At 30.5% G+C, this 15,140-nt stretch overlaps 1 protein-coding gene and 1 long non-coding RNA gene across 3 annotated transcripts in view; both read right to left on the bottom strand.

Moving 5' to 3' along the window:
- Positions 1–15,140, bottom strand: part of LOC126888405 (neurobeachin) — a 2,163,879-nt gene that overhangs the window by 1,291,613 nt on the left and 857,126 nt on the right. The window lies entirely within an intron of this gene.
- Positions 329–9,337, bottom strand: LOC126888424 (uncharacterized). Of its 2 annotated transcripts, XR_007699549.1 has the most exons (3): positions 8,926–9,337; positions 8,239–8,434; positions 329–4,591 (listed from the first exon to the last, which is right to left on the bottom strand). It is a non-coding gene; the product is annotated as an uncharacterized LOC126888424 (long non-coding RNA). The 2 variants fall into 2 exon arrangements; XR_007699548.1 differs by lacking the exon at positions 329–4,591 and having other exon boundaries at positions 7,472–8,434.

Genomic DNA, 15,140 nt, shown 5'->3' with positions numbered 1-15,140 from the left:
TATTTTTTCAAATTTTGTTCAAATTCAAAAAACGGAAGACAAAAAAGTTATGCAATAAAATAACCGTTGCCCTACACAAAAGAGACGCCTATGACCGGTACTAGAAATTCGTAATTGACGGAATGGATTTATCTCTAAAAGATAAACAGACGTACCAGTTTTCGTTTTTCTCAAGAGAAGCATTCTAGAGGCATTTAAAAAAAAACTAATTAAAAAAGCCACACAAAACACAATGGAAAAAACAGATTTAGTTGCTAAAAATGTTATAATATTACATAATAATATTACAATAAAAAATACCTAATAATATTACATCTAAAGACTTCAAGAACTAATCCAGCTGTGTATCCATTAGTTAAAGCAAAAAAACTGGATAAAAATGCTTTCTAATCTAATCCCAAAAATGTATATGCTATTTATAATGGATCTCACAATATCTGCTATAATATTTAGAATACAGAGTGGGCCAAAGAAAACAGTCCACCTCGATTTTTGACAGTATTTATTAAAGGAAATGACGAAACAGGTCGATTTTTGATTTAAAGGGGACACATTTTTACGGTACATACATCTAGCATTTGTCAACCCCCTCCCTTCCACTTCCCCCACCCCTTATTTTTAAATAGGGAATAGGGGTTGTGTGCTAGCTCATTTGAAAGGTTATTTATTTCTCTATTCAGTAATATTAACATTGACATAATTATTTATACAGGGTGTCCAAGAAAAATTATTTTGAATTAAATTAATTGACACAAAAAGAAGAATGCATGACGATTGACACAAACAACTTCAATATATACTGCCGAATTATCAGCTTTATTACTTGCGTTAAAATATATATAGCCTCTGTTGGTATGGACAATTATATCATTTTCACCGATTGTAGAAGTATTGTGGACAAACTCACTTCTATCCAATCGACAAAAAATCTAAACCACATTGAGATAGAAATTAAGAGTCAATATTATGATTTTACTTCCTCGGGCAGTTCAATTATTATTTGTTAGGTGAAAGGACATTCTGGAATATTAGGAAATGAAGAAGTCGACAAATTAGCTAAATCTGCAGCTTTTACCAAACAAAACATAAGCAACATACTTCTACCAGTAACCGATATAGATAATATCAGTAAAAACCATTGCAAACAAAATTGGCAACGTGTATATAACCAAAGTACAACGGGAATAAATTTTAGAAATTGCCAGCCACTAATTCCCAATGAGAGATGGTTTAAACAAGAATCAAATAGGCTATTTATAAAAACAATAAACAGAATGAGGTCAAATCACGCACTAACCCCAGCCTACAAACACAGCATAGGTATCAGTGATAACCCATATTGCGCCTGTGGTGGATTGGGAGATCTACAGCACCTCATATTGGAGTGTGGACTGTACAGACAAAATATTAAAGTAATGTATGAAAAGTTAATTGATCTAAATTGTCCTTTACCTGTCAATTTAAACGAAATTCTTTTTCCAAAAAATAAGCAGACGTTACAATGTCTTTACGAATATGTAACGTCCTGTAAATTTAAATTTTAAATAGGCTTAGATAATAAAATTATAAAATTGTAAAGATATCACACAAAATTGAAAAATGTATCCATTAAGATAGTATAACACTCTGTAAATTTAGATAATAAGTAGGCTTAGATATTAACTTAAAATTGTTATTGTAATACCATACAAAAAAACACAAATAGTCTGGCTAATTGGCTCTGTCAAAGCCATTAATAAAAAAAAAAAAAAAAAAGAATGCATGTAATTTATTTAACTCAAAATACATTCTACTGCTGTCACAAAACAGAAAAAAATGTTTTTTGATTAAACATTGCTTTTTGCTTAATTTCAATGTCTCTTGGTACAGCTGGTTTCTAAAAACACTGATACGACTCTTACAGCGTATTTTGTAGAAAATTGAGCAGTGTATTTTAAAGGATAAATACTTATTATTCACATACTGTCACTGTCACTGCCAAATCTTAAAATTTGTTTCATAACTTATTCTGTTCAAACTCAAAAATGGCTCCACATGTTAGCAAAGAACTAAAAGCAAGAATCGTAACGAAATTAGAAGATGGTTGGTCACCATCTGCCGTAAAGAACCATTTTAACGTAAGCACAACAACAGTTTTTAATATCAATAAAAGATGGAGAGAACAAGAAACTCTCGAAAGAAAGCAAGGTTCTGGAAGACCAAAAATATCTAACGCTCATGAAGATCGTACGATTTTGGAGAGAGAAGAGAATCCTTTTGAAGATGCGAAAACTGCAAGAATTTAAAATAATATCAAAATTTAGACCTTAATAATCATTACAATTTATGAATTAAAATTATGTTGTAGCAGATGGATTTCTACTACAATGTTTTATAAAAAATATCCATTAATTTTAATCCTATCACAAGAAAAATATCTATTTTTCTAAATTATTTTGTGAGTTTAAATATCTTTAAAATTTCCTAAGCCGCTCCTGTTCGGAATATTTCAAAATATTTCACCACATTGTAAAGGTTAGGAAATTTCCTGTTTACTTGTATAAACATTTATTGTTCTGGAAGGATCCGTTGAAAAATCCAGAAAAATCCCAGTATATTTCCCTCAAGTTTTGAGCGCTAAAAACCCTATGATATTATTGGTCTGAATTTTGAAAGATCCTTGAGTTGTAGTTGATGATTGGTCAATAGTTTTGGTCGAAAGATCGAGAAGAAATGCATCCGTTGGACGCGAGAGAGACGTGACGATGCAAGGCAGTTCCAAAAACATGTTCGAAGATTAAACATCTTTTAGTATGGAACTCAACTAACAGACTCGCAGAAAGTCGCACTTTTCCGGCCTTAAAATGTTTTTCTTCTTATGGTAGAAGAACTAAAGGATTTTTAACTTGTCAAGGAATATAATGACAATAGTTTCACAGCATTTTAATGGATATATTATTGTGAAACAGTTTTATTGTTACGCAGTTTACTTTGCCGGTAAAGAAGTGCGTGGTTTCCTGTTTTTATGATGTTATGGTAACATTCCTGTCCTTTGTGTAGCTGTTGCTATTTTTATGATGATATTATGGATTTGTTCATGTTCCAGTAAGAATTCCCGTAAGTTCCAGTTTTGTAATGATTTGAATGTCTTCCCTCCCCCCAATCTCGAATGGAAAATTTTGAAGTTCCAAGTGTGACATGTGACAAGGATTTTGTTTTAACGAGGTATGAATAATGTTTATTTTAAATAAATTCACAAGTGGATATTAATGGTAAAGGTTTTACATATTTAAATAATTTGTTTTCAACATGGATTCACGGAAATTTTTATGTAAAGTAAATATAAAATGGCAGTGACTTTTGACAGCCATATCAAATTTTTGTTTTGGTACACTGCTAAAAATAAGGTTAAGAATTGTAAAACCATATATTTGTTTTTATTGTTCATTTCTTGTTTGAGAATGTTTATTCTCAAAATAAAAATAAATAAGGTATAAAGGTTTAAATAAACATTATAAAATGTACACATCTTTATTTCTGTAACCTTTTTTTTTTTTTTAAATTGTTAACAGACAGCTAATACAAGCGAATTAAGTTTTAGAACAGAAGAAAAAGATATGGCATAGAAGCCATATGATGATAATTTGTAGCCCAGTATAACCCCAACGAGGAATCTACGATGAATGTCCCCCAGTTGCTCTCCAGTAAGTACTCGATATGAGAATTTGAGGATTTTTCAAACGGCGTCCCAATTTGTTTAAATAGTAGGAAAGTCCTCAAGTCTGTGTAAGTATCCTTTGCTTATTTGGTTATGTAGTTAGTCTTCTTTAAACCCTCCTACCCCTCCCAACGAATCTACGACCTGCCACCGCACAAAAAATGAGCTGTCGTTCGCATGAAGGTTTACGTGTCTGTTCCTTCTACTAGCCCCATTCTGACCCCCCAGTATCTTGGTAGATAGTCTTTCCTTGTCCCCATTTGAGCAGACATGTAAAACGCCTCAATGTTTACAATCAGTTGTTTGTTTATTTTATTATTTGTCTGTCATAATAAATATAATAATAATGTCAAACCAATCAAATACATTGCTCAAAACGATCAAATCTTCCTAAGAGTCGTATCAGTTTTTTTAGGAACCAGCTGTACGTTGAATATTGAATTTAAACAACAAACAATGTTTATTTATCAAATAAACATTTTTTCTGTTTTCTGTCAGCAGTAGAATGTATTCTGAGTTAAATAAATTACATACATTTTTCTTTTTGTGTCAATTAATTTAATTCAAAATAATTTTTCTTGGACAGCTTGTATAAATAATTATGACAATGTTAATATTATTGAATAGAAAATTGAGTAACCTTTCAAATGAGCTAGCACACGACCCCTATTCCCTATTTAAAAATAAGGGATGTGGTATGTGGAAGGGAGGGGGTTGACAAATGACAAATACCGTAAAAACGTGTCCCCTTAGATCAAAAATCGACCTGTTTCATCATTTCCTTAAAATCTAATAAATACTGCCAAATATCGAGGTATACTGTGTTCTTTGGCCCACTCTGTATAATATTCTTACTTTATTCCAACCATCATCAGAGTACGTTTGAGTGCTTACCTGAAACAAATAGAAAAACAAAATTATCATCATATTTATTAAATAAAATGTACAGAATCATTTACTAGGATGCTCGGTAAAAAGAGTAAAGTCAAAATATTATTTGCGTCGAAAAAAATATAAAGGACTATAGGTATATTTGCCTTGGTATCAATAGAACAAGTCAATATGGTAATATAAAATACCTAAATAAAATTATTTGGTCGTAGATAAAATTGGTAGTAGATATGCCAATTAAATTATCGTTTCTTTACTTCCAAAAAGTTGACTAAATTTACTTGATACTTCTTTTACCGAGCACCCTAGCATTAATAATCTTGGTCAAATATATTTTCAATAAATTTTTAGCGTATTATGACCTATTACACAATTTATATACAGTCTCCTCTGCATCGCCTGATTATCGTACTCAACTCCTTCAAAACGTCCTGCAACCTTCGCTTCGCTAACCTACTTTTTCTACTTGTTTCCATTATTTATATTATTCATAAGCTATTTTCTGATGTGGCATCTTAATCTTTGCATCTGACTATTATTTTATACCCATAACCACACAACTTACTAAATGTTAATATAAACATTTTTAATAGGTACTTCGAGAAAGAAAGTGCGTCTGTGTTTATAATCAAAAATTGGTTACACGGCAAAAGTAATCGTAGTTTTTAACTAGATGAAACATAGACAAAATTAATTGCATATATGAACGCGAAATACGACGTAGTTAGACATATAAAAACAGTCTACGAGATAGTGTAGGTATATAAAATTTAGGAAAAGTTATTACTAAACAATGAAAACGCTCATCAAACATTGCCAATTGACATTGCCAAACATTATGCGCACTATTTCATTTTGTTCAAAACTTATACTTCATATAGTGCAACAAGTTCTCTAAAAATAAATTAGAGTTTATATAATCAACGTAAACTAACTTGTAAGTTTGCAAGCAAGCAAGGTAAGAGTATTATGTTTAGATGAGCGATATTGACGCTCATATGAGTGTGCTAATTACTAGTTTGCCCCGCTTCATTAATGTTAATGATTAGTATATTAAGTTACTACTGCATTTAATTCAGTCTATTAAATCGAAAATCTGTTTTAGTATGATTCATATAAGATTTTGATTTATATTATCTTTTATGCTAGTAAGTATATTATTACGAATGTATATAGTAAATAAACAATTTCAAAGCTGATTAGATCATATTTGGGTAATAAAACTGTTTTCTTGTAGCATGTCGTCCATCACAAAATCCATCCAACACAATTAGAATCTTTCAAATTCACCAAGAACAAGAAAAACAATAATTCAGTTGCTTTTCTGGTTGTGCTAATTACAGAAGAAAACACATGATTTGCAACCAAAGTCTACAGTGAACCAGCCCACACCAACAGTTAGTTTTACCCCTCCAACCACAACATAAACATCAAAAAAGGAATAATCGAATCTTCAATATGATCCATGAAGCACCAGCTCCGTGAAAATGTATCTCAGGAAGACAAAAATCTGCAAAGGTTTTGACCGAAATTGATTACTTTTTTTGCGAATACCGTACAAACTATGCATCTAACAAAAAAACTATATAAAATATTTCTGTAGGTTATAAAAAACAAAGAGATTCGTTCCTTCACAAATCTTCTAGTTAAAATACAAAGAGGGATATGGTAGGTAAGAAGAGTTTGATTTTTTGCTGCATGCTGAAATCGATGAATCCAACTTGAAATAACAGAGAAACTGTCGATTTTAGGTGTATAATGTTACTAATAACTTTTGCAGTGCTTAAAAAGACCTTTAAAATGAGCAATACTAAATGTCGATTACGTTCAAACTAAGTGAGATATTCTGCAAAAAAGTTGATGACTAATGTATTTTAAGAAGGAATGAGAAGTATAATTAACCCCTAATCCATCATGATTTAAATAGATAGTTTTCCTTCTACAATACTTTTTATTATAGTGTTATTTCTATGTTCAAAAAGTTGGACTGGTTGAAAAAAATAAGATCAAATTATAGAGCGCATTTTTAAATTTTCTTAATAATCTTTTTTTTCCTCCATGTAACTCGAAAAAGATAAGAGATACGAAAAAAGATATGACACAAAAATGTAGGGCTTTTTATGATAAAAATTTTCTTTTTATTTTTCATTACTGTATCTCTTATCATTTTCAAGTTACATGGAGAAAAAGGAATATTTTTAAGAAAATTTAAAAATGCGCTCTATAATTAATTGATCTTTTTTTTTCAAAAACCATTCATTTTAAACCCGTCCAACTTTTTGAACATAGAAATAACACTATAATAAAAGGTATTGTGGAAGGAAAACGATGAATTTACATTTTGGTGGATGGGGGTTAAAATTACTTCTCATTTTTTCTTAAAATACATTAGTTATCAATATTGTTTGCAGCATATCTTGCTTAGTTTTAATGTAATGGACCTTTAATATACCTCATTTTAAAGGTCTTTTCAAGCACTACAAAAGGTATTTATACACCTAAAGTTGACCGTTTCTCTATTATTTCAAGTTGAATACACCAATTTGAGAATGCACCAAAAAACAAACTATTTTCACCTACCATATCTCTTTTTGTATTATAACTAGAAGATTTATGAACGCTGTAACGCGCAAGACGGGTTAGCACGTAGATAAATGCTAAAACAAACACCACATCACTAATGCTACTCACCTTGCAGTTATATGTAGGCCGTTGTCGTTCTTCAACGGTACTGGCTCCGAACTAACTCACCGGTGGCGGGGTGGATTCAAATAGAACGATAAAATATACTTGGGCGCCAGCTTCCTTTATTGCCAGCCAGTACAAACAGATAACTATAACTTATTCTCCAAATGAAGCAAAGGAATAATAATAAGACACGAGTAACCCATATACAACTTTTATTACCCTATGATGTAATACTAACGTCGGTTACGAGGTTGTCTCTTACAAACACACTATACAAGTGATTAGGTGACATTAACTATCTGAAATATTCAAAGAGTGACTACAAGTATTTTTTTTAGTGACAAATTATCTAAATAATGTAAAAAGAAAATAAAAGTGACAAAATTATCTTACAGCAATATAACTATTAAAATTTAAAATCCACTATTTTAAATATATATATTTCCCCCATAACATTAAATTCAATTAAAAAAAACAACAAAGCTTGGTAACAAAGACTAAGGCGAACGAACTTCGGGTAACGCGGCGGTTAGCAATGGGCCCATAGCGTACGCAAGCGCAGAATGAAACACACCGTAGGTAATATTTGAAAAGTTTTAAACTATAGACTCCAATAAAATCCCTGCCTTTGCCCCATTACAATTTTAACTGTGATGTAGGTATTTTAAAACTTTAGATGTTGTTTACTTTAAATAAATAGTAGCAGTAAAAAAATAGAAAAATTAATAACTGGCTTTTACACCCTAAATTTATATGTGTCTGTTCCTGAAAAATAAGTTACTAACATCGGCAAAAAAAATCAATAGATACTCCTAATGATCCTAGATGATCTATCCTCTTAATGAAGTTTAAATTAAAAATGTACAAATAATAAAGTTCATCCTCTTAATACTATCCAAAAAAAATTAAGTCCAAACAAAGCATGAATATAACTTAATTAATATAATGAAGTGTAAAAAAACCTTAATTCTGAATCTTCTCCACAGATTACCATATCTACAACGGATTATGTAGGGGCTTATGATTCTACCATCGGGTCCATCAGTCCATTCCCTGACATGCCATGACGCTCAAATGGCCTCTCTGTTGAAAGCGTGTGACTTCAAAAAAACGTCACGTACTAAAACGTCCCGTACTAAAACGTCCCATACTAAAACCCTTAAATAAAAATAGTCCCATTAATTACCCGAATTATGTACTTTAATTTACAAGGTTTAAATATCCCCAAAATAACAAGTAGCTGTTTCGATAAAGTATTTTATTTCTCTACTCAAAATTTAAATAAAACTACTTTGAAGAGCACTTCAATAAATAAATGCCTTCATAAAACTACATCTGTATAGTTGATTACATTTAAATCCTCTATGGCAATATAGCCTAACTTTTACTAAGTTATCCCACCCCATGTAATGAAACAAAAAGAATATATTCAAATGCTGCTAAACCCATCCCAGAATATATATTACATTACCAAAATCTGCCGCTTAAATTTGAAATACGTTTTAAAGTTATTCCTTTAAATGTAGCTACTTTTTTATCCAATCAACTTTTTACACCCACAGTAAAACAGTTGACAAGCCAAATGAATTTGACTCTATTTATTACTAACCTACAGCTATTAAAAAAAAAACAAAAGAACAACGACATACCTGTTTTCTTTCAAACACAGTGTTAAAATTAATTTCTCCACTCAGTTTTATCTCTCTTCCTTTTTTTAACTGGTCCGGTTTGGAGCAAATTTATCCGAAAATAATTCGGCTTTTCCTATTCACTATTAGCAAAAGATTCTCAGCACTTCCTTAAGAATCTTACCACAGCCATCACCAATTGGTAGGAAAAATTTCACCAAAAATATGGTCGTATCCAAAACATATATTTGTGATCGCCTTCATAGGCAATTTTACACCATACACTTTTTGTAACAGCTCCAATGACTAGTCTCAACAAAGAACCACACCCAACAACGACTCGTTTGTCCAAAAATCAAGCACCATCGTCTTAGAGAGAAATAGAAAATCACAACGAAACACATGCGCCATCAAAAATGCCGTGTTTCGAATATGTCAAGTACGTACACATCATTCAACAATATTATTTAATTATTGGCTTTATCATTGACGTATAGAAGGTAGAACTGGTTGTCTACACTCGAGGAGAATGTCTTAAGTTTCTTAGAAAAATATTATACCGTTACAACGCAAGTGTCTCTTTGTTTTTTTATAACCTACAAAAATGTTTAATATAGTTTTTTTAGTTAGATGCATAGTTTTTAAGGTATTCGCAAAAACGAGTTCGAAAAGGTATTATTGTTTCAATGAAAATGGCCAATTTTCAACCACGAATATCTCTCAAAAAGTATTAAGTTTTCAAAAAAAATTATAGAACAGTTTTTGCCATAGATATATTATACTCTAGATTGCGCCTTACGATCTTAAAATGGGTGACGGTTGCGACAGAGATAAATGAGCCTATTTGGTCGGTAGTCTCTTTCTAATTCAAGGGGAGTATCGACGACGTCACTATCCTACTCTATCGACGAGTATTTTAGATGATTTGACAGTTCGAGCGGATGGCGACGAGAACTGGTCGTTTGTCTTCGGACGTGGATAATCCTGGTTCGAATCCCATACCAATCTTTACTTTTTTTATTTTTTATTTAATCAATATTGCGTTTATTAGATATTATTATATCTCTAAAATAAATCTAAGCAAAGAAATATATAACAAATAAGAAAAACTGTGTAGGTACCTATAGATTTTTAAAAATATAAAAGCCAATGTTATTTTGTTTAATAAGTTAATGGTACAATAGTATAAAGTAATTGTTAAAAATATTCGTACAAATTACCAAAAATTAATATCAACATAATGTACCATCATCGATTTATTAATTGAATCGGTCATTTCAAAAACAACACGAGACACGAGTCACATATTCCTAATTTTACAGAAGAGCAAAGAAAACTACCTATATAGTCGAAAGATGGATGAAATGGATATCAAAATTCAGAGTTATATTGTAGTTTTGTTCCTAATGTTTTTACTGGACTGGTGTCGTTTTTGCACACAACGTTTATCTTAAAGGAGTCTATTCCTCTCAAAAAGTTAGTTTCTGAAAATTGTGGACTTTGCTGTTTTTGAAATGACCGATTCAATTATAAGTAATTAGACATTATTTTTATTTATGAAACTATTATTACAATTTTTTAAAAAGGTAGAAGCAATACAAACATTATTCACGTCATTCGAATAAGGCCGAATTTATATTAATAACAAATGACTTTTATTTCACTATGCAGTTCACAAATAATTATGTATTCCAATATTAACTTACTATACATACATTTATTATCTGCTAGATTTACTTAGGTCCATTTTTCAGATGTAAAAATACCTAATAAACGCAATATTGATTAAATTAAAAATAAAAAAGGTAAAGTTGGTATGGGATTCGAACCACGATTATCCACGTCCGAAGACCAAAGACCATTTCTCGTCACCACCCGCTCGAACTGTCAATACATAATACTCGATAAAGTGGGATAGTCACGTCGTCGATATTCCCCTTAAATTAAAAAGAGACTACCGACCAAATAGGCTCATTTATCTCTGTCGCAACCGTCACCCATTTTAAGATCGTAAGGCGCAATCTAGAGTATTATAAATCTATGGTTTTTGCTTAGAATTACCGTTTCTAGCTAATTCCGTGGTAATTTTAACCAAACAAATTTCCACCCCTAAGAAGGGGTGGGAACCACCCCCAAGATAAAAGCACATATCGGCATAGGGTAGACTTAGGTAGATTTAGGAGATAAGTAGAGGGTAGGCCCAAAATTTCATTAAAATCAATTCAGTAGGATAGAATTCGGAGGTAATATCCTATTCTTGATCCCATTGACTGGCGTATACAGACGGGCGGCTAAAAAATTGTAACAAAGTATATTTTGGCATTTACATTCCTAGTACCAATTACAAATTTTCATCCACACTTTTATGAACTGTGTATATTCAAAGCAGAAAACGCGGCTATATATCAAGCAGATAATATTGGACCATTAATAAATATATCAATAAAGTTATCTTCTCCGATTCTCTTATGCAATTTCTAAAATTAATAATAGCAATTTTTCTGTAACAGCAGATTATTGGTGCCTAAAAACAAGAATCTTATTTCATTAGCAAAGAAACGTGTTTGAAATACATATCTGATGAATACCGGCTTATTCTGACATTCCTCGTAACCTACAAGCTGGCAACACTGGCCAAAATAAAGAGAGAACTTATTGTTCCTTTGAATATCAAATTAGATTTCCAAAACTTGTTACCCACAATTAAAAATAAAATTAATAAACAAATTCAAAAGCAATTGGAAAATTATATTATATTTAAATAATAATTAGTAAAAAATCATAGGAATATTACACAACACAAAATATTTTCAATTTTCCCTAATAACGTGTGGTTTCCGAACTTTTGATATAAATATAGGATACAGTACAAGGAGACATTTCAACTATTATAAGATCGCATGTTTAACAAAAAAGATTATTTTAAAACTTGTGCGAAATTTTAACAAAAAAGTTGTTGAACGGGTTATTTTTTTCAAAACTGACGGTTTACTTACTCGGCCTCGATTTTCCAGGTAATAGCCATGCTTTTAGCTTTAAGAATTGTATTTGTGCCCCCAAAATATTAAATTGGGATTATTCTGTGTGTTTTTGTATCATTTGGGTGTATTACGGGTTTGTGTATTATGTGTTTATGTATCCTATGTTTATGTACTGTGTGTTGAATATGTATTACGTATAATTGCAGATGAAATGGATTCGACTTTATACACGGTGTTTCAAAAAGGTATGTCATAAATTAAATCACGCATTCCGGGGACAAAAATAAATTGATTGAATCCAACTTACCTTAGTACAAAAGTATACACAAAAAAAGTTAGAGCCCTTTGAAGTTACAAAATGAAAATCGTTTTTTTTTCATATATTGAAATCTCTTAGAGATTTTTCATTGAAAATGAACATGTGGCATTCTTATGGCAGCAACATCTTAAAAAAAATTAAAGTGAAATTTGTGCACCCCATAAAAATTTTATGGGGGTTTTGCTCCTTTAAACACCCCAAACTTTGGTGTACGTTCCAAAATTAAATTATTATTGTGGCACCATTAGTTAAACACAATGTTTTTAAAACGTTTTTGCCTCTTAGTACTTTTTCGATAAGCCAGTGTTTATCGAGATATTTTGAATATTTGTCGAATCCACCACATATTTGTATATGGTTAAGTACCTATGATATACCTTTTAATAATCTGAAAATTTATTAATATTTTACATTTTTAGGTATATTTTGAAGAAGAAGCCATCTCGATAAAAGGTGACTTATCAAAAAAAGACTAAGAGGCAAAAAAGTTTTAAAAACACTGTATTTATCTAATGGTACCACAATAATAGTTTAATTAGAACGTACACGAATATTTGTGGGGTTTAAAGGAACAAAACCCCCATTGAATTTTTATGTAAACATATTAAAAAAGAAGCCGCATCTCGATAAAAATTGGCTTATCAAAAAAATACTAAGAGGCGAAAAAGTTTTAAAAACGTTGTGTTTAACTAATGGTACCACAATAATGAATTAATTGGAACGTACACAAAAGTTTGGGGGTTTGAGGGAACAAAACCCCCATACAATTTTTATTGGGTGGACAAATTTCACTATAATTTTGTTTTAAGATGTTCCTTTCATAAGAATCGTACATGTCAATTTTCATAATTACGTATTTCTATGGGAAATAAGCCACAATTTTACTAAAAAATGAATTTATTAACGTTTCGAAGCCCAAATCGGGTTTCGTTGTCAAAATACAAAATACTATTGTATATATATATATATATATACAGTTTTTGGTTATTGGGTTATGCAGCAATTGATAAGTGTACTCTTTTAAGTTTTTATTCCGAGCTTTCGTTCATGATTATGAACATCGTCAGGGTGCTACAATTATATTATATATGTGAGACAATATGAAAATATGTATATAAAATTATATGTACTTACAACTTATTGAGGATATTTCAAATAGGTGGTCATTAAAATGAGATTTTTACTTATTAAAATGGTCATGTAATGTCTTGATATAACAAAATTATTCAAATAAAGGTTTATAATTTAGTTCAGCTTCAAAATCGACGAAATATAAAATGACACTTGGACATTCATGACATGGAGTTATTTGAAATATCTAACAAAATTTTTTTTTTTTTAAATATGATCAATTTAGTAAACGACCAATAAGGGTCAATGATAAGTATGAAAGTATTTTTTAAATTTTATAAATTACTGTTGAAATTATAAATTAAGGTAAAATTTAAAAATGAGTAAGATTTATTGATCAAGGTTAATTAAAAGTTTTAAATTATTTATACAAAAGTAATTTATAAAGTTGTTAACAAAAATTAATTTTTACAAAAGTGATTTATAATGTTGTTGACAAATCAGAGTATCTAGAAGAGAAGTTAGGAGATAACTCACGATTATCTAAAAATAGTAGATAAGAAAACATTTCATTTAGGTGGCCTATATCAGTACGATGATTCATCGAATTTGGATTTTTATTTATGTGAACCATTTCCAAAAAAAGCCTCTTTGAAGTATGTGACTCACGGTCCAATATTTTAGCGTTATTGTAATCAATTCGATGATTATTATTGAAAACATGTTCACCCAATGCACTTCTGTCAGGGTACAATCTGCAGTCTGACTTATGTGAAGTCATTCTGTCTTTTAATCTTCTTGATGTTTGACCAATATATATTTGATTACAATCAAAACAAGGAAGACTGTAGACTGTACCAGTTTTAGAAAGCATTGGAGTCTTGTCTTTGACGTTCGAAAAAATCTTATTGACTGTGAGAGTCGTCTTAAATGCAAGTTTGATGTTTTCGAAAGGCTTAAAAAGTCTAGTAAACTTCGGTGCAATATCGCTAATATATGGTAACGTCATATAAGTTACGTTAGTAAAGGGAGTCGCGATGGTTTGCGAGTTGTCTGCATCAAAATTGTTATTAACATTTGTTGGTTGAATGTTAATTGTATTAAACAGTAATTTCTTCAACAAAGACTCTGGATAACCGTTTTCTAAAAAAAGTTGATACAATATTTTTAAATTTTTTGAGTGAAAAGAAACATCGCTGATTTTTAAAACGCGGTTTTTCATGGATTTAATTAAATTGATTTTCATAACGTGTTTATGGTATGAACTATAGTTCAGATATCTGCCTGAACTAAGTGGTTTACGATACCAATCAACTAATAAAATGTTATTTTTACGTATAACTCTAGTGTCCAAAAAAGGTACAGAACTCAACATGTCCTCTTTTTCAAGAGTAAATTGTATATGATGGTTAAAGCTGTTAAAATAGAATAACAAATTATCAAGTTCATTAGTAGGCAAGCAAAGTAGAATGTCATCTACATATCTTTTAATGAAAAATAATTTGAAGGGTAACACACGTAACACAAAATCTAAAATATAATCCATAACATAATCAGCTAAGATAGGGGAAATTGTACTACCCATAGGTGTACCAAAAGTCTGTTTGTAAAATCTACTGTTAAATACAAAATAATTGTTTTCAAAAAGAAAGGTTAAAAGTTCAAAAAATGTTGACTTAGACAACTCACAATGATTCGAAATGCTAGACCAATTATAGTCAATGGCAGTAATACAGATATTAAGATATACATTACTAAACAGAGAAACTACATCGAGGCTGGCAATCTGGTAACCATCAGGTATTTTTAAATTATTTAATAATGAATTGACTTCAAAAGAGTCTTTTATGTGAAACTCGTTGTCC

Source organism: Diabrotica virgifera, chromosome 7, assembly GCF_917563875.1.
Source record: "Diabrotica virgifera virgifera chromosome 7, PGI_DIABVI_V3a".
NCBI lineage: Eukaryota > Metazoa > Arthropoda > Insecta > Coleoptera > Chrysomelidae > Diabrotica > Diabrotica virgifera.
This window is presented reverse-complemented; position numbering and strand designations above follow the sequence as displayed.